The sequence below is a fragment of the Vombatus ursinus genome, unplaced genomic scaffold (genome assembly GCF_900497805.2).
Source record: "Vombatus ursinus unplaced genomic scaffold, bare-nosed wombat genome assembly UNPS02014805.1, whole genome shotgun sequence".
Taxonomy (NCBI): Eukaryota; Metazoa; Chordata; class Mammalia; order Diprotodontia; family Vombatidae; genus Vombatus; species Vombatus ursinus.
In genome coordinates, this window is record NW_020954583.1 from 4,152,006 (window position 1) to 4,171,059 (window position 19,054).

A 19,054-nucleotide genomic window follows, 5' to 3' on the forward strand; every position below is an offset into this window, starting at 1 on the left:
CGAGTTCATGACAGTGCAAATTCCACTTGTAGAAGAGTGCCATTCTATTTGCAAACCCTGATGAGGTCAAAGAAAAATTTTATTAATACCTGGATATCCCCATCACCAATTTGCTAAAAGAGGACAAGGTTATAATTCTGGGTGACCTTAATGCCAGAGTAGGCATAGACTCTCATAAACGACAGACAGTCCTTGGGAGGAATGAAGTCAGAAACAGCAACAGCAATGGCCACTTACTACTGAAGACCTGTGCATCTCATGACCTTCTCATTACCAAGACTATCTTCTGTTTATCTAAATGTAATAAAATTTCTTTGATGCACCCTTTTAGGTAACATTGACATTTAATAGACTGTCATGGGAAGGAGAAAAGACAGACAGGATGTGAGAGTGACAAAGGCCACATGTGGTGCAGAGCACTGGACCAATAATAGACATTCTCTCTAAGCTAAACATTTGCATTCAACAAAAGTGCCCCAAGGCAAGATGACTATGAGAAATTGGGCATAGACCAATATCTTACAAAATTTACCAAGATAAGGCCAAAATGGGTACATGACCTAGACACAGAGAGATATTACAAGAAAATCTGAAGAACATGGAACATACTACTTATCAGACTTATGGATGGGTGAACAATTTATATATAAAATGCATAATTTCTATTACATTAAATTAAAAAAATGTTTTTGTATAAATAGAACAAATGTAGCCAAGATCAGAAGGAAAGCAGAAAATTAGGAAAACATTTTTATGGACAGTTTCTCAGATAAAGTTCTTATATCTCAAATATATAAAGAATTTTGTAAAATCTATAAGAAAGTGAATCATTCTCCAACTGATAGTCAAATGACATGAGCAGGAAGTTTTTTGATGAAGAAATCAAAACAATTTATAGTCATAAGAAAAATGCTCTAAATCACCATTGATTGGAGAGATACAAATTAAAATACCTTGAGATATTTTATACCAATCAGATTGGCTAAAACGATTGAAGGGGAAAGTGACGAGTGTTGGAGATGTAGAAAAAACAGGGAACTAATTCATTGCTGGTGGATTTGGGAGTTGATCCAACAATTTTGGAGAGCAATCTGTAATTACACCCAAAGAGTCATTAAACTACCTATACCCTTTGATCCAGCAATACCACTACTAGGTCTACTTATAAAGATTATTAAGGAAAAAGGAAAGAACCTATGTGTTCTAAAAATATTATAGCAGTTCTCTTTTTGGTGCCAAAAAAACTGGAAATTATGGGGGTGCCCATCAATCAGGGAATGACTGAACAAGTTGTGGTATATGATTTTGATGGAATGCTATTGTGTTATAAGAAATGATAAGCTTAGTTCAAAACTGGTCTCAGACACGTAACACTTACTAGCTGTGTGACCCTGGGCAAGTCACTTAACCCCATTGCCTAACCCCCCAAAAATGATGAGCTTGATGATCTTAGAAAAACATGGATAGACATGCAAGAAATAATGAAAAGTGAACTGAGCAGAACCATGAAAACATTGTATGCAGCTAGCCCAAATTAATTACAAAGGGCATATGAAAGAAGACACTATCTGCATCTAGAGAAAGAGCTGATAAGGAGAAGTATATATAGGATGATTATATCTATCTACTTATGTAGATAAAAACATGTATACATATCTGTGTCTAACAGTCTCTATTTCTACAGTGAGAGCTAGGAGGAAAGAAAAAAGAAAAAAAGAAATTTATATAACTTTATTACATATTTAAAAGGAATAGTAAGTTGTATATAATAGATTTGTAGTTCCATGTATAATCACTTTTTTTATTATACTGTGTTATGGAAATGCTTATTTTATTCCATAAACTAAAAATAAAATCAATTTTAAGGTACCAGATGACTTAATGTCAACAGATTAGAGTGCTTCTTTGAGCATGAGCAGTTCATTTCTAAATTGGAGGGAAAGCTGTGCCAACACACATTTGGCAAAAATAGAGCAGAAAAGGAATGGGCAGCTTTCAGAGATTTGGTGTACAGTATTGCATTTACTCATCTGGGCCAGAATACTCATAAACATCAAGATTGGTTTGATGAAAATGATGGAGAAATTCAGAAGCTGCTAAATGAAAAACAAGAACTCCGCAGGTTTTACCAGAAGGAGAGTTCATCCATCTCTACAAAGGCAGTTTTTAACTCTATTAAAAGTAAAGTTCAAGTGAAGCTTAGAGAGATTCAGGATTCTTCACTCAGTAAGAAGGCATATGAAATTCAGTTTTACATTGATAGTAATAATCCAAAGCACTTATGGGTCAAAGACTACTCAATGTTGATGTGATGGAGCCACATTGATTAGCAATAAGTATGTGATCCTGGAGAGATAGGCTGAACATTTCCATATTGTTCTCAATAGACCGTCATTAGTCAATGCTGAAGACATTGACCATTTACCTCAGGGTGAAGTCAATCTCTATCTAGCCAAACTTCCAACTGAAGAAGAGACTTTGAATGCCATTAGGCTCTTCTTATGTGTCAAAGCACCTGGTGCTGATTCTGTTCCAGCTGAGGAACAAGGAAGGGAGTCCACTGCTCATACAAAAACTGTCAGAAATTTTCTGGGTTATATGACAAGAGGAGGTTATCCAGGAGTTCAAGTTTTTCTGAAATCATCAACTCCATTGTCCATCTCTATAAAGGAAAAGGAAATAGTTTGTCCTGTTACAATCACAGAGGCTCTCTTTCTTAGCCATTGCTGGCAAGATTCTTGACAGAGTTCTCCTTTGATCCTTCCCCAGGAAGATGATCATCTACCCAAGAGCCAGTGCCCAGAAATAGTCAATATGGTGTTTGCTGCTTGATAACTCCAGGAGAAATGTCAGGAGATGAACAGAGGTCTGTATACGATATTTATCATTCTAACCAGTCTTTGATATCATCAGTCATGAGGTCTCATGGAAAATATGGTAAAATTTGGTTGCTCAGAGAAGTTCATCAGTATTGTATATCAGTTTTATAACAGCATGCTTGCATGGGTTCTGGATAATAGATAATGCTCTTCCACTTTTCTGGTTACCAATAGAGTGGAGCAGGACTATCTGTTTCCTCTCATGCTTTTTAGCATATCTTCAGTGATATTGTTGGATGCTTTTAATGAGGATGAAAATGACATCAAGGTCAGCTACTATACTGTAAGTAAATTATTTAATTTGAAAAGGCTTGACTTCTAGTCAAGACTAAAATAGAGGGAGAGTTGGTGCCTGACTTTTTGTTTGCAGATGATTGTGCACTCAATGCAACCCCTGAGGCTGAGATATGAGAGTATGGATCAATTTTCTGCTGTTTGTGCTAATTTCAGCCTAACAATTAACACCAAGAAAACACAGGTTATCCACCAGTCAGCATTACATCTTCCATACATGGAACCATTGTTACAGCAAGTGGAGAAATTTTGAATGCTGTGGATAAGTTCACTTACCTTGGCAGTATGTACACATAGATGATGTACACATAGATGATGAAGTTAATGCCCACATTGCCAGAGAGGCTCCAAAGGAAAGTGTAGGAGAGAAGAGATATTAGACTATCTACCAAATTGAAGGTCTATAGATTTGTTGTGCTGATCTTATTGTTGTATGCCTGTGAAACCTGGACAGTATATCAGTGTCAGGACAGGAACTGAATTGCTTCCATTTGAATTTTCTTAGGAAGATTCTGAAGATCTCCTGGCAAACAAAAGTACTGGCCCTTGAGGCCCCTTCCCCAGCTAAACTGCTAAACATTCAAACTCTACAGCAGAGAGCCAACTTTGATAGGCTGGTCACATTGTTTAAATGCCAAAAGACCATTTGCCTAAAAGACTGTTTTACAGAGAATTCACACAAGGCAAGCACTCACAAGGAGGTCAGAAAAGGTGATACAAGGACACTTTAAAGGTCTCAGTTGTGAGGCATGGGAAATGCTGGCATAGGACTTCTCAGCATGGTACGTCCACATCAAAGAAGGCACTGCACTCTATGAATAAAGCAGAACTGCAGTAGCTGAAAGGAAATGTGAAGTGTGTAAATTTAGAGACATATCCACTCCAAATGTTCACATGGACTTTTTGTGCCTGACCTATGACAGAGTCTTCCAAGCTCTTACTGGATCAGTCACAGTCAGATACACTGTACCTTGACTCCAACATAGTGGTATCATTTTGGTCCTCTTCAAGAATAAAGAACAACAACCAGATCTTTTATGAGGGACTTTTGGGGAGATGTAGACTAGATTATCCCAGGAAAATGATGTGTGTCTGAATTATAATCTTCATTGTTGGAAGGTGAACCCAAATTGATGTGAGCTATTAAAATAATGGAAGTTCTTTGAAGAAACAAACTTAACTGAGCTATTGTACTGGAGAAGCTGTGATTCAGTGGAAAATGGTATGAAATAAATTTAGAAATTAATGATATATTAATATATAATTAAATTACATAGATTTGTAATTTAAAGTTGTGACAAAATTGTTATAAATTAAATTAATATATAATTAAATTTGTAATTAAATATAATTAAATTTTAATTAAAAACAAGCTTGTAATTAAAACTTTAGGGTTCCTTTAGAGATTAAGAGCCATGATAAGTATAATCAGTAACATTCAAAGTAGAAAATATGAATAATTCATTTCTCAAAATATTAGAGGCTTCATATCTTTACTTATATATGTTCTTAAGTAAAATTTTCAAATGAAGAAATAGCAATATTTTGGAATACTTAGTTCAAGCTTCTACTTAACAATATTTGCTATGATCCTACCAAGAGAAAATCAAACACTAATATGTATTTATGACCTCACTGATTTGAGAGGTACTTCTAGGTTGACTGAAGAAATTGTGGCATCTGAATGCAATTTAATATTCTTGTTTCGAAATAAATTTTGAAAAGGATGGTTTCAGAGAAACCTTGGAAGACTGGTAATAACTGAAATAAAGTAGTTTCCAGAAACAGGAGAACAATTTTTGCAGTTAATTGCATTGTGAAGAAAAACATCTTATTAATACAATAACCTTAGACTCAGAGGTCTGATGAGAAGCATGCTATATACCACCTGACAGAGAGATGTGATGAATTTATTGTGAAGAATTAGATATACAGTTTTGTCCAAGACAAATAGCTGGTCTTGTTTTGCTTGAGTATGCCTATTGGTCACAAAGTTTTTGTTTCTGTTTGTATTCAGAAGAAGATTAATGGGGCATAAGAAGTAGAAGCAGGAGGAGGAGGAGAGGAGGAAGAGGAAGAAGAGAAGGAAGAAGAGGAAGAGGAGGAAGAAGTAGAGGAGGAGGAAAATGAAGAGCTAGAGGAGGAGGAGGAGAAAGAGGTGGAGCAGGAAGAGGGGGAAGATGAAGAAGGGTAAGAAGGAGGGAGAAAAGGAAGAGGGAGGGGGAGAAGAAGAGATGAGGAGGATGGGGAATTACTCTAGAGCTCAAGATAACAAGATTAAATACGGGAATGATTCAAGTATGAGAGTGAGGTGTGACCTACAAGTCCAGTTGGAAAAGCCTCAAATACTCTGCTAAACAAGGTATGTCTAATAATCTTTAATAATGTTGATGTTAGGATAGGAAGGAAAAGTGAAATTATTTTGAAAATGTGGTGATATTCCCCAACTGACATGTAGTCAAAGGATATGAACAAGCAGTTTTCAGATGAAGACATTAAAGCTAACTAGAGTTATATGAAAAAACATTCTAAATCACTATTGATTAGAGAAGTGCAAATTAAAACAACTCTGAGTTTCCATCTCACATGTATTAGATTAGCTAATATGACAAAAAAGGAAAATGATAAATGTTGGAGAAGATGTGGAGAAATTGGAACACTAACGCATTGTTGATGGAGTTGTGAACTGATCCAGTGAAATTCTGGAGGGTGTTTTAGTATTACTACGAAACTAGTTTTGACCTAGCAGGCAACTCATAAGAGTCAAAGAACCCCTTGGGGTCTGCTAAACACACTTTGAGAAATTTTGAACTGGGATAATCTCTGAAATCTCTTTAGTTCTCTAAAAGTTTTCTGCCTCTTTCTTCTTAGTTCTTCTATGTTTTAAACGTGGTAATGTTTGTCCAGATAAACTAATAGATAAATATAGAGCTATCTAATCAGATCATGGCTTAGCCCCCTTGTTACTTCATCAAAATCTCCCCACCTTGTCCCATGCCTGTCACATTTCAATCAATTTCTTTATGAAGGCCTAACTTTATACAGATTTTAAATTATGGTATTGGAAGGTAATGAAACACGTACAATAATGTAACCAATATGGATATCTCCACTCTATCCACATGATTCTATCCTCCTTAACCCAAAACAAACTGCACTTTTTTTTTGGCTAGGCAATGGGGTGAAGTGACTTGCCTAGTGTCACACAGCTAGTAAGTGTCAAGTGTCTGAGGCTGGATTTGAACTCAAGTCCTCCTAACTCCAGGGCCGGTGCTCTATCTACTGTGCCACATAGCTGCCCCCTGAACTGCACTTTCAATAAGCAATTAAAAAACAGAGAAGCTCAGTTCTTCTTCCCAGCCACTCTTTTGTTGAGTCATTTATGGAAAACAAAAACAAATAAAACAAAACAGAAAACTTCCAATTGGGTGAATGTTAAGCTGTAGACGTTATTGAGGAACACAGAAATTTTCTGTCCAGTCTCCTTCTCTACCAAGGGGGGTAGTCTGGAACTGATTCTTTCTTCTTGAGGACTTCCTTCTCATTATTCCTCCATTATCCATTCAGTTATTAAGCACTCGTTTAATTGCATCTCTGCCCCTTTCAAAAATGGCAAGTGTTTATAGAGCACAAATGGCTTAGGACTTTTGCTTTAAGTTGCAAGAGGGGAGAATAGATTTCACTTGGTCAGGGGTTTATAGTGATCTACACTTTTAACTTTTTCTCTTTTTTGGAGGTGAAAACCATGAGTCTATTCCCCTCTCAGGGGAGCAATAGAAAGGAAGACAAAGGCTTATAAAATGAAAATAATACTCAGAATCTACTACTATAGTAACTAGTCCTAGAATTGAGCCATGACTTTGCTACCATATCACATGAAAACATTAAACAAGTCATTTACCACTATGAGATCATAGATTAAAAGTTGAAAGGAACCCTAGAGGTCATCTACTATAAATATGTTTATATCTAGATGGGCTAGGAAAATTTAAACCTTCTAACTTTTGTCACATCTGACTTTACTGAAGTAGGTTCTATGAGAGATTAATCAGAGATTACCAAAATTTGGAAGCTCCTTCCAACCTACCCAATTATATTCCCACAAGTTGTTCTAAATTAAGATGGAAATCAGAGAATCCGGTAAATATTTGCCTCCTCCAAAATCCTGTAAAATTGTATATGGAAGCTTAGCTGTGTGACCTTGGGCAAGTCATAAGCTTACTTAGGTTTCATTTTCCTTTTCTGTCAAATGAATTTCTTACACTAGATAGCCTCGAGGTCCTTTGTAGATCAAGATCTATGATTATGGTTCATGATCTTTTTTATATAGACAAAGGTTCAGGCATCAAGGTGGCATGGTAGATAGAAGACTTGGCCTAGAGTTAGGAAAGCTGAGTTCAAGTCCATCCTTGGACATTTATTAGCTACTTGACAGTGGGAAGAGAGGTGTTAACCTCTGTCTGCCTTAGTTTCCTCACTTGTAAAATAAGGATAATAATAGAACCTACTTTCCAGGGTTGTGAGAATCAAATGAAATAATATTTGTGAAGCTCTTAGCATAATACCTGGCACATAGTAGGTGCTTAATAAATGCTTGTTCTCTTCTACTTTGCTTATATTGATAGATTTAACTCTGGCATATGATAGATTGACAAAACCAACATAAAATGCTTATCAAAAAAACCCAGCACATTTATACAACGATTCAGTGAATTAAAATAAGAATTTTTTTCTTTCACACTCATGGATTTTATTAAAAAAATAATTTTTGAAGAAATATGTATTTTATTCCTAGAAGAGCTAAAATTTCTGCTAATATTTAGCCTAGGCAGTGAATTTCAGTGACTGTTTCTGATAGAACACGTATTTATAAGAAGAAGGTATGGATTTACACAAAATCAATGAGTTTCAGAATAAGGTTCTATTGAATCTATATTTCTTTATAGACACAATAATAAACCATGATTGTATAAATCCCAGAAGAGTTCTGCAGATGTAGTGGTACTTAGTACAAGTTAGCAATAAAGGACTTGGAAGAGATTTAGTTTATATATAATTGAGTATATTTGTCTATGCCATCTGAAAGCCTTTTACAATCCATTAATTAGTCAGATTATTACTATGTTTTCATTCAATGAACTGTCAGATTCAAAGTCTAGTATTGTTTGTGATTGGAGGGGTATTTGTGTGTGTGTGTGTGTGTGTGTGTTATCAACTTACTGAATATCATTTATCCATAGCTTCTTTTTAATTTAAAAAAGATGGATTAGAATTCAGCAACTTTGTTATTTCAAAATCTGTTGCTTCACTAGTAATTTCCTGTGCTACCTTGAAAGAGCCAATATGATTAAATATTTATTATGGACCTAACTGAATGTGGTACTGTAAAATACTATAAAAATAAATTACCTAAATAGAGTAGTCTACTTCTAGTCACAGTAAGATTATATAAGGGGGGGGGGATCTAATACTGGGGGCAGGAGCAACAGAGCCTAAGATGAGCTTCAACTTCTTATTTTATTACCTAAAGGCTCTGCAGAAATTTATACACATATGTATGTACTAACCTGCACTCTGCCCCATGTTGTCTATGTTACATTACAAAATCAATCAATTAATAAGCACTTTTAAGTGCCTACTCTGTGTCAGCTGTTATGCCAGGCATTGGGGATAGGAAGGCAAATATGAAACATTTTCTGTGCTCATTGAATTGACATTTTATCAGAGCAAACATCATGCATATGAATTATTACACACTAAACATGTACAAAAATAAATATAATATATATTTTGGGATTTGTACAGAGGGTACCATTAGCTAGAGAGATCCTGAAAGGCTTTATGTGGGTGTCCCTTGACCAAGATTTTGAAGGAAACAAGAATTTTAAGATGCAGAGATGAGCTGAACTGCATTCTAGGCATTCAGACTATCTAATACAAAGACTTGGAGATGAGAAATGGGAAGGAATAGCATGAACATCAATTGGTTGGATTGTAGAGTATGGGATGGGGAATATTGTTTAATAAATTTGGGCAATTATTTTAAGCTAGGTCTAGGTTGTGAAGGTTTAAAAGAACTAAACACAGGAGCTTATAACCTAGAGACAACAGGCAACCATTTGATTTTATTGAGTAGTAGAATGACTTGCATTTTAGGAAAATCACTTTTTCAGTTATATGGAGGATAGAATAAAGAAGATGAAAACTTGAAAAAGAGAGAAAGTTAGGATGTAACTAGAGCACTGGACTGCAGTTTAGAATACCTAGGTTCAATCCAGCCTCAGACACTTAGTAGCTCTGTAATTTGGGGCAAGTCACTTAACCTATGGTTGCCTCAGTTTCCTCATCTGTAAAATGGGGATAATAATAGTACCAATTTCACAAGTGAGAATAAAATGAGATAATGCTTTGCTAACTAAAAGCACTATACTAATTCTAGCTATTGTAAATATAAGGAAGATGTGATAGAGCCTGAACTACAGTAGTGGGCATGGAAGCATTTACATGGGGACTGATGAAAGAGTTGTGGAAATAGTAGCAACCAGATCTGGTAAATAACTAGCTATGAGCTAAGGGAGAGGAAGGAATTAAGGATAAAATAAAAGTTGTACATGTGGGTGACTAGAAGAATGGTTTATAAAAATAGTGAAGTCAGGAAGAGATGTGGTTTTTGGAGAAAAGACAATAAATTCAGTTCTGAACATGTTGAATTTGAAATATCTACAGAACATACATTATGAAATTCCAGCAAACTATTGGATACAAATGATCAGAGCTCAGGAGAGAGACTGGGATTGGATATAGAAATGTGGGAGCCATTTTTATGAAAATGTTCTTTTAACCCAAGAGAGCTGATGAGATCACCAAGTAGCAGAATGGAGATAAGAAGTCTCTAGGCACATGTTTGGGATATACTCCAAGTTAGAGAGTGAGATATGGAAGACAAATTACCAAAGGATGCTGAGAAATGATTAGCTACATAGTAGGGGAATCAAGAGAGAGAAACACTGAAAAAACCCAGAGAGGAGAAAGTACCATGAGGAGAAGATAATTACAACTGTCAATTGATGAAGAAATGTTGAGAAAGAGAGATTGAGAAGTCATGAAAATGGTCAACTAAGAGATCTTCTATTACTTTGGAAAAGAGTAGTTTTAGTTGAGTGATATGAGGGTAAAACAGAGTACACAGAGTTAAGTGAAAGAAAAGGAGGGGAAGGAATGAATGTATATAGTATATATACATAAGTTTCTAGGAGTTGGAAAGGAAGGTGAGAACGATAGCTTGGACAATAGCTTGAGAGGATGAGAAGATCTAATAATGTTTTTTTTTTCTGAATGGAGAAAACTTGGGCATGTTTGCTGATGAGACTGAGAGAAATTAAAGATTAGAGAGAAAGGAAATGGCTGTAGGGTGAAGTTTGTTGAAGAAGAAGGTAGGGGATGTTCAGTGATTATAGCAGAAAGCAAAAAATCAGCATCAATCTTGCCCATAGGGCACATCACACAGGTACCAGATATGTTTTGGACATACAGAAGGAAGATGAAAACATCTAATTAATGAGTGAATTTACAGGCATATGGTCATATGGTCATAGAGGGAGGCCCAGATTAAAAGCATAATTGGAGATGGAAAATGAGGACAACTACTATAGGAGTTCAATTTTCAGACAAAATAAAGCAAAAATAAAGGCGTCATATTGTTTCAGATCCAGTAGAGATAAACTTGTTATTGAATAAGTATAGTATATTGTTATGTATTAGTAGAGTTATACACATATACATATAAATAGGTATATATACATACATAAATACATATGTATATATGTGTGTGTGTGTATATATATATACATATATACATGTGTGTGTGTATATATATATATCCCAGGAAACCAGAAATCCTCATCATTAGGGAACTTCGTCATCCTGTGAGTCTGCATCAGATTTGGTAAACAAACATCATTAGCACCCTCTGCCCTTCTGACTAAAGGACTGGAGGGAGGGTGGAGCAAATAATCCCTCCCAAATTTCAATTTAAAGAGGCCAATAATCTCTGCATGTAAGCCCTTGGCCATGAGCCATAAGACTCCATTGCCTATGGGGATGAGGAATCTCCCTCTCCTATTGTTATTCTCTCTAGGAGATACTATCTTCTCAACTAGGGATTTGTAAACTCAGTCTTCCCAGACGGCAAAGCCACTGTTTTTGAGCTGATGATCTTTTAAAGTATAGATATGACCATTAAAATCTTTCTGGGCTTTATGGCCCTGACAAATTTAAAATTCAACCACTCAAAGTCTCTAAGACTTGTAATATGATCAAGTGGATTAGAGGACTCTATCATACAAGGGTCTCTGGATCAATTACCTTCTCAGCCCTCTCACACCCACTCCCAATTAATTTCCATCTATTCAATTCTATGATTCTAGTCTTTATATGATAGACTCATAGTCATTTTATCTTGGTGGGATCTGTTAAAGCTTACCTATGCTGTTCTGAAATAATCTTTGAGTTATAAAAACCCCAGACTCAATTCAGAATTCAGCCTGAGACTGGGCTTGGTGAATTCCCAGAACAAGAGTCAGTTGGGTCATAAAGAAATCACAGTTGTGGAGTGAGAGAAGAGATATCTTTATTAACAATTCTCCTGAGAATTGGGTGTGTTCCAAGGTAAGTAATTGCATAAGATCACTTGGCTTTAACCCCCAACTTGTCCCAACATTCCTGCACATCCCATTTAACTCTTTGTTTGCAATGCAATATCTATTGTTTCTATAGAGTCTGTGAAAACCAATCTCCCCCTCATCTTGTTTACATATTTGTGTAAACCAATAAACCAATCTCCCCCTGCCCTATTTACATATCTGTGTAAACCAATAAACCAAGAAATCAATTAATCATTAACCTAATCTCCCACTGTCTTGTTTTCTTATCAATTCTGTGGGAACCAAACTGTTAGCATTTCTCACAAGAATAACTACATTCACAATGTAATGAGGTATAAGAATTGATCTTATTGGAAATTTCTGCATTACTATACTTTAAAAATAATTAGTGATGATTTTTGGTTTGTTGATCCCACTTGGTGAAGTAAAGAGAATATTGGATGTGGAGTCAGGTAGGGTTAGGTTCCAGTTCTGCCTCTGACACTAGATTTAGATGAGGACTAGTATGTGTGTGTGTTATTTTGTTTAAAGATTTTTTCTGCAAATTCCTGTTTATATATAATATAGGTTCCATATCATGAGTATTTAAGTTCCCTTCCTGCTCAAAGTCTATGACCCTAAGTACTTGATCTACTTTTTTTCCAGGTGTTGTGATGGGTGATGAAGAACTATCTGCTTGATATGACAGGCAGAACATTTAGGAAATATTTGAAATTATAAAGGCTATTAGAAATGGGGTTGGTGTAAAGCAAGCTCAGAACTTATCAGGGTATGGGTGGGGGAGTATTTAGTGAAGGCCAACTATGTGATCAGTATTGACTTATGATTATCAAAGGCAAACCATCCTTATTGAGATTGTTAGTATGGGGATATAACTAAGGCTTGAGGGCCAAATCCCACTTTATAGTAGATCCATGAGCCAAAATAAAATGGTTTATACATTTTAAAACATAATAAAATTATTTTTAAAAACGTAAAAACCAGTCTTAGTTCACTTTGTCCAGTGGATCTATAGTTTGCTACACCCTGGTATAGTATATAAGAGAATGTGAGAGTGGATGGTGATAGCTTTGTAGTGCTTGTAGTAGGACAACTTCAGTGGCCTGGAACCTTTTCTTGTTCTTTGAGATTTTTCTGTGGCCCTGGATGTTGGCTCTTCTGTCAAGACAACTAGGATCTACCTGCCCCTATCCTCTAGGGTATCTTTCTTTGAATAAAATCTTGGGCTTCTCTAGGACTCAAAGGCAGAGTACATTGAATAGGTGATCAGAGTGATTATGAACACTACAGATCTGGCCTAGAACCATGTATCTGGCCCTTTGGAAATGAGTTCAATCTACTTTCCACTAGAAAGAATGTTAAACAGCTGGCATCAAGATGTATCAAACAGTCTGTTACTATGGAACAGTTTTGGATGAGCAAAATCTATTTGGGAAGGAAACCCAGAAACTTTGTGGTGTGTTCTAAAATAAAAGTACAGCCACCAATGCTTTATTAGAGTTGTCCAAAAATGTAGCAATCTATGTGAAGTAGTGAGTTCCTCATTATTGGGAGGGTTTAGACAAGAAGTATATGACTACTTGTCAAAGATATTGTAGAAAATTGAAGTCCAGTATATGAAAATTCAGATTTACAAAAAAAAAAACAAACAAAAAAAATGGAGAAAGGAAGCACTGAGGATTGCTTTTCACATTCATTACCATCATTTAAATGCCAAATGCCCCTATTGCATTTAAAACATGAACCAATTTATTAAAATATGAATTATATACTATTCAAACTTCAAGACTGAAGATATTTTATCTGGAGAAGAAAACTCTTAGGAGGGAATATGATCATTAGATTTAATTATTTCAAGAGTTGTTAAAGAAAGAAGGAAGCAGAAACTGCTCTATTCAAGTCGACAAGCCAAGTCAACAAGCATTTACTAAGAGCTTCCTATGTGCCAGGCACTGTACTAAGTACTGGGGATAGAAAGAAAGGTTAAAAAAAGAAGCAATTCAAAGTCAACAATTATCACTTAATTGTTAAATTAAATCATTCTTATTCCTCTTCCTTGACTTCTACATCAATTGACACTATTGACTACTTCCTCCTTTGTAATATTCTCTGTGAGTTTTACAGTACTGCTCTCTCTCTCTTTCTGTCTCTCTCTTTCTCTATCTCTATCTCTTTCTCTCTCTCCTTCTGTCAATCTGACTACTCCTTCTTAGCTTACATTGAGTACTTCTCCACATATATATATCTATGTATATATGTATACACACACACACACACACACACACACACACACACACATATATATACACATACATCTTAGGGCTCTATCCTGGGCACTCTTTTCTTTTCTTCCTTTATGTTCCCTTACTTTGTGACCTCATAGCTCCTAACATTTTTATACAGTTGACTCTCAACTCTACTTATCCAGTACTCATTTCCATTCTGAGCTCTAGTTCCCTAACACCAGACATATCAAACTCAATGTGCCTATATTAGTACTCATCTTTCCCCTTAAATCCATCACTCCTTCCAACCTCTCTATTTCTGTCAGAAATTCAACAATTCTTCCATTCACTCAGGTTTATAATCTTAGAGCCATTGGAGTCTTCACTCTTTTTTATCCTTCATATTCAATTAGCTGAAATATCTTATCAATTTTCCCTCCACAACATCTCTTGCATTTATCCCTTTCTTTTTATTTATGTAGCCACACCTTAGTTAGACATCATGCCTAGACTATAATAGGCTCTTAATTGGTCTCCTTAGTTCTAGACCTTTTCTACTGCAATCCATCCTCTATACAGCTGCCAAATTAATATTCCTAAGGCCCAGTTATGGCTATGGCACTTCTTTCTTCAAGAAGCTCTTACATTCCTATAAGGATAAGAACTCCCTTGTTTGGCAGTTAAACCCTTCACAAAGTGGCTCCAACTGATTTTTACTGAATGATTTCACATTTAATCTCCTTCATGTATTCTATTTCCATGCCAAATTGGCTTACTTGATATTCCTTGTATGTTGTTTTTGTGTCATTTCAGTCACATCAATGCTTTGTGACCCCATTTGGGGATTTCTTGGCAAACACACTAAAGTGAATTGCCATTTCCTTCTCCAGCTCATTTTACAGATAAAGAACTTTGCAAACAGAGTGAAATGTCTTGCCCAGGGTCACATAGCTAGTAAGTGCCTGAGGTCAGATTTGAACTTAGGTCTTCTTGACTCTTGGCCTGGTGCTCCATCCACTGTACCACCTAACTGTCCTAACATGAATTTGAACTGTGTTTAATGTGTTGTTGTTGTTGTTGTTCAGTCTTTTCATTCATATCTGACCCAATTTGTGGGTCAGACCCAATTTGGGCTTTTCTTGGCAAAGTGAAAGTGGTTTGCCATTTCCTTCTCCAGCTTATTTTACAGATGAGGAAATGGAAGCAAAGAGATTTAAGTAACTTGCGCAGGGTCACACATCTATTAATTGTCTGAGGTCAGATTTGAACTCAAGAAGACTCATCTTCCTGACTTTAGGCAGGCACTCTATCCACTGTGACTAGCTTGACGATTCCTTGTTTATACAATATTTCATTGGCTGCCTCCTTACTTTTCTAGTCTGTTACACTTGTCTTTTGGAAATCCTAGGTCCATTCAGGACCTAGCTCAAATGGTACATTTTACAAGAGTAGTTTTCTAGTTCTGCTAGTTGTTCATTCCCTTTCTATTTCCAGAAATTACTTTACATTATTTTATTTTTCACATCTTTTGTCTCTTTTTGTATCCTTAACACTCAGCAGAGTGTCTGACACTGAGTAAGTATGTGCTAAATAATGGTTTAATGACTGATTGATTTATTTGTGTACATATTGTTACCCTCAATTGGAGGTAAGGTTACCTTGCAGGTATTTTGCTTTTGTCTTAACCCTAGCAATGACTGACCCATAGTGAAGGGGGGGTTTTGGGGTGCTCTTAGATGCACAGAGACACCCAAAGATTATGGGAAAAAGCCCAAATCGTGGCACGGATCTGCCTGAATGAATTCAACTCAGATCTTCTTCCAGCCAGAGAAAAAGTTTATTAAAGATAAGCATATAGGCCAGACTCCAAAGGAAACCAAACATCAGTGATCTAAATAGGGTTCAAGGTGATCAGGTGATGCTAGCAAGGACGAGCAGTGTGAGGCAGTCTAGAAAACTCAGCATCTAAGTGGGGGTTGCGGTGGATAGGCCACCTGAGCTGTTAGGATGGGCAGGCATGAGGCATCTCAGCTTCTAGGCTTGAGAACAGCTCAGCATCAGAATGGGTGAGCCTTAAGTACAGACTGATTGGAGGGGAGGGATCTTAGGAGTGGCCAAGCAGTTTGGAGTGACTGATGGGAGGAGGGGTCCAAGGAGTGGCCAAGCATTTTGGGGTGAGGGAAGGAGGGGTCTGAAGAGATCTGGATGGGGGTGGCCAGCAAGCTGGGGCAAATGGAACACTGGGGCCTAGCTGGGATTAAGGGTGGGAATGGCCAGGAAGGCAAAACAATGGGAAAGCCAGTTGATGGGGGAGGTGGACCGTTTGGAAAAGGGTCCAGGTGAGAATTTCCATTTGAAATGTCTGAGTGATTTGAACAGACAATGAGAAAAGATAACGAAGGGAGCTGGAAGGGGACGTTTGCTTTCAAAGGGCTTTTTAAAGGGAAATAAGGCAGTTTCTAAAACTTTAAGGGTTTCCTGGGACCATAAACAAAACTGAAGCCAGGTTCTTTTTGGGGGCTGGCAGGGGAAGATGTCAAAGAGAGATAAGTGAGTAAAAGTTTTAAGGTTTTTCTGGGAATTGTAGGTAAACCTCTTCAATAGTAGATGAGTAATTGTTGAGCTGGTTAAATTAATGTAATTGAACTGCATTGAATTAATGATTTGACAGGATTGATACTTCAGCTATGAGTTGGGCCAGAAGACCTCTGAACTTATTTCTAGTTCTAAGATTCTGTCAGTTTAGGAATAGACTTATAAAATGAGGTAAACTTGTATTTGTGATTTTTAAAAACTGCTTCAGTGGTAAATTTTGTTTTATTTTTTTGACTTAGATTTATAATAGGTCCTACTAGAATTCAAAGTGGGGTAAGTTGTTCTTTCCTAGGATTTTATGTCTAGGGGATTGCCAGTTACAAGTATAATCTAAAGAACTTAGGCAAAAGCTAAAACTTCAAGGGCTTAAAGCTGAGGAAAATGTTTAAGGAAAGGAATGTTTTTCTATTTATAGGCCTTACAGGTTTTCAAGGTGAAAGTGCCTTTGAGAAAAGTAGCACTGTGGGAACTAAAGTACTGAAGAGATCTAGACATTATAGCATTGATGTTTCTAATTTTACTTCCGTATAGATAACACTTCTATTTGCAAATAGGACTTAGTTTAACTATCAGGACCACATTTGTCCAGATTCTTCAAATGAGTAAGTCGATAAGCTAGAAGTAAAAACTGAGTAATCTGACATTTAGCCCACTTAATTATCCACTACTTCAGGTCTTGGAAACAATATGCCACTAGACTAAAAAGCAAATCCCAGGGGATTCTATTTTTGGTCCTAGCTATTGTCATTCAGTTTTTGGAAAGGTTCATTGTAAATTTTTTTCTTTGAACTTCTCTACCTCAATCTGACTTTTATACTCTTTAAAATGTTTGCAAAGATTCCCATGATATTATTGAATAGAAGAAATTGAAAAGACAATCCTTTATTTAATAGGGTGAGAAGAAAGGCCATAAGAATTATAAAAGGGTAAAGAATAAAAGATGGAAAATTAAGTTGAAATTTTAACTTATTTGGTTCATGGTTCACTTTCATTTTGAGTATTCTTTCCTAACACTCACTATAGATTTATTCTTTATATGTCTCATATATCCTTTACATTGAAGAACTGTCACATTCTAATAAAAATAATTAGATTTCTGATAATCCAAGTCCTTAAGTAGGTAGAAGGCAGTCTATAGCCCAGCTTCTGAAAGCATACCTAAGCACTGGCAAAATTTGAGAGATAAATGTTTGTTTTTTAACATTAGTTACTAAAAAATCAGATCAGGAATACTGCATTTACAAATTAGTATCTAATGACATGTAAGAGGCATGTGAGGGAAAAGGATAAATGAATATATATATATATACATATACACATATATATGTGTGTGTATATATATATATATATATACATACATATAGTAAGTAATATAAGATGAAAATGTTTGAAAAAAGATTGTAGACTATGATAAACTTTACAATTCTTTGCTTTTAGAAGTAAAAATATATTTATTAAAATAGACAAAATCCTCCTCTTTTTTCCTAGTTTTAAACAGTTTCAAGGGAAGAAATATCTTTAACATATTTTGTAACCATAGGATTATGATAATGCTATAGACAAGAGTTTGCTTGGATAACCAGTTCTTAAAGTGTGTGTGTGTGTGTGTGTGTGTGTGTGTGTGTGTGTGTGTGTGCATGTGTGTGTGTCATGGACACCTTTTTGCAGTCTGGTGTAGCTTGTGGACCCCTTCTCAGAATAATGTTGTTGTGTTTTTCCCCCTGCCTTCATAATTAAAAGAATTTCAATTAGAGGTGAATGAAAAAAATTATATTATTTTTCAATCCAAAGCAAAGATCCCCTGAAACTTATATATGAACCATCTATGAACCTAAGGTTAAGCACTCTTGTTTTAGATGCAAGGAATTGAACTTGACCTAACTTTATGGATGTATTTCTCAAGGAAATGACTGAGGAATCTTTCACATAATGCTGGTGGGTTAGACTTATTTGTTTTGGTCTAAATATCCAGGATAATTGATAAGTTCTATAGTTTTCACTTGAGTAAATATTAGCTAGGAGCAATTTACAGATAGCAGGTGGGAATATTTCTTGCTAATTAAAATCAACATTCTTTTCTTCATTCCAGAGTTACAAAAATTATACTAATTTCATAGTTCTGGCTCTTACTTTTGTCTCCAGAGTAGTGTTATAAGAGACTTTCCAATAATAACATACAGAAACTGAAAGGTCAAATCAGGCAAGCATGGTTCTCATAATATTTTCTGTTCAAAGACATAGGCAGTGTTAAGCCTGACCCTATATTGGGGGGGCATTATTTTTCTCAAATTTTGAAAATGTTTAATTATTTACTATGTGCCAAGCACTATACTGAAAGGGGGAAATATAAAGAAAGGCAAAAATTCTCCTTGCCTTCACAGAGCTTATATTCTAATGG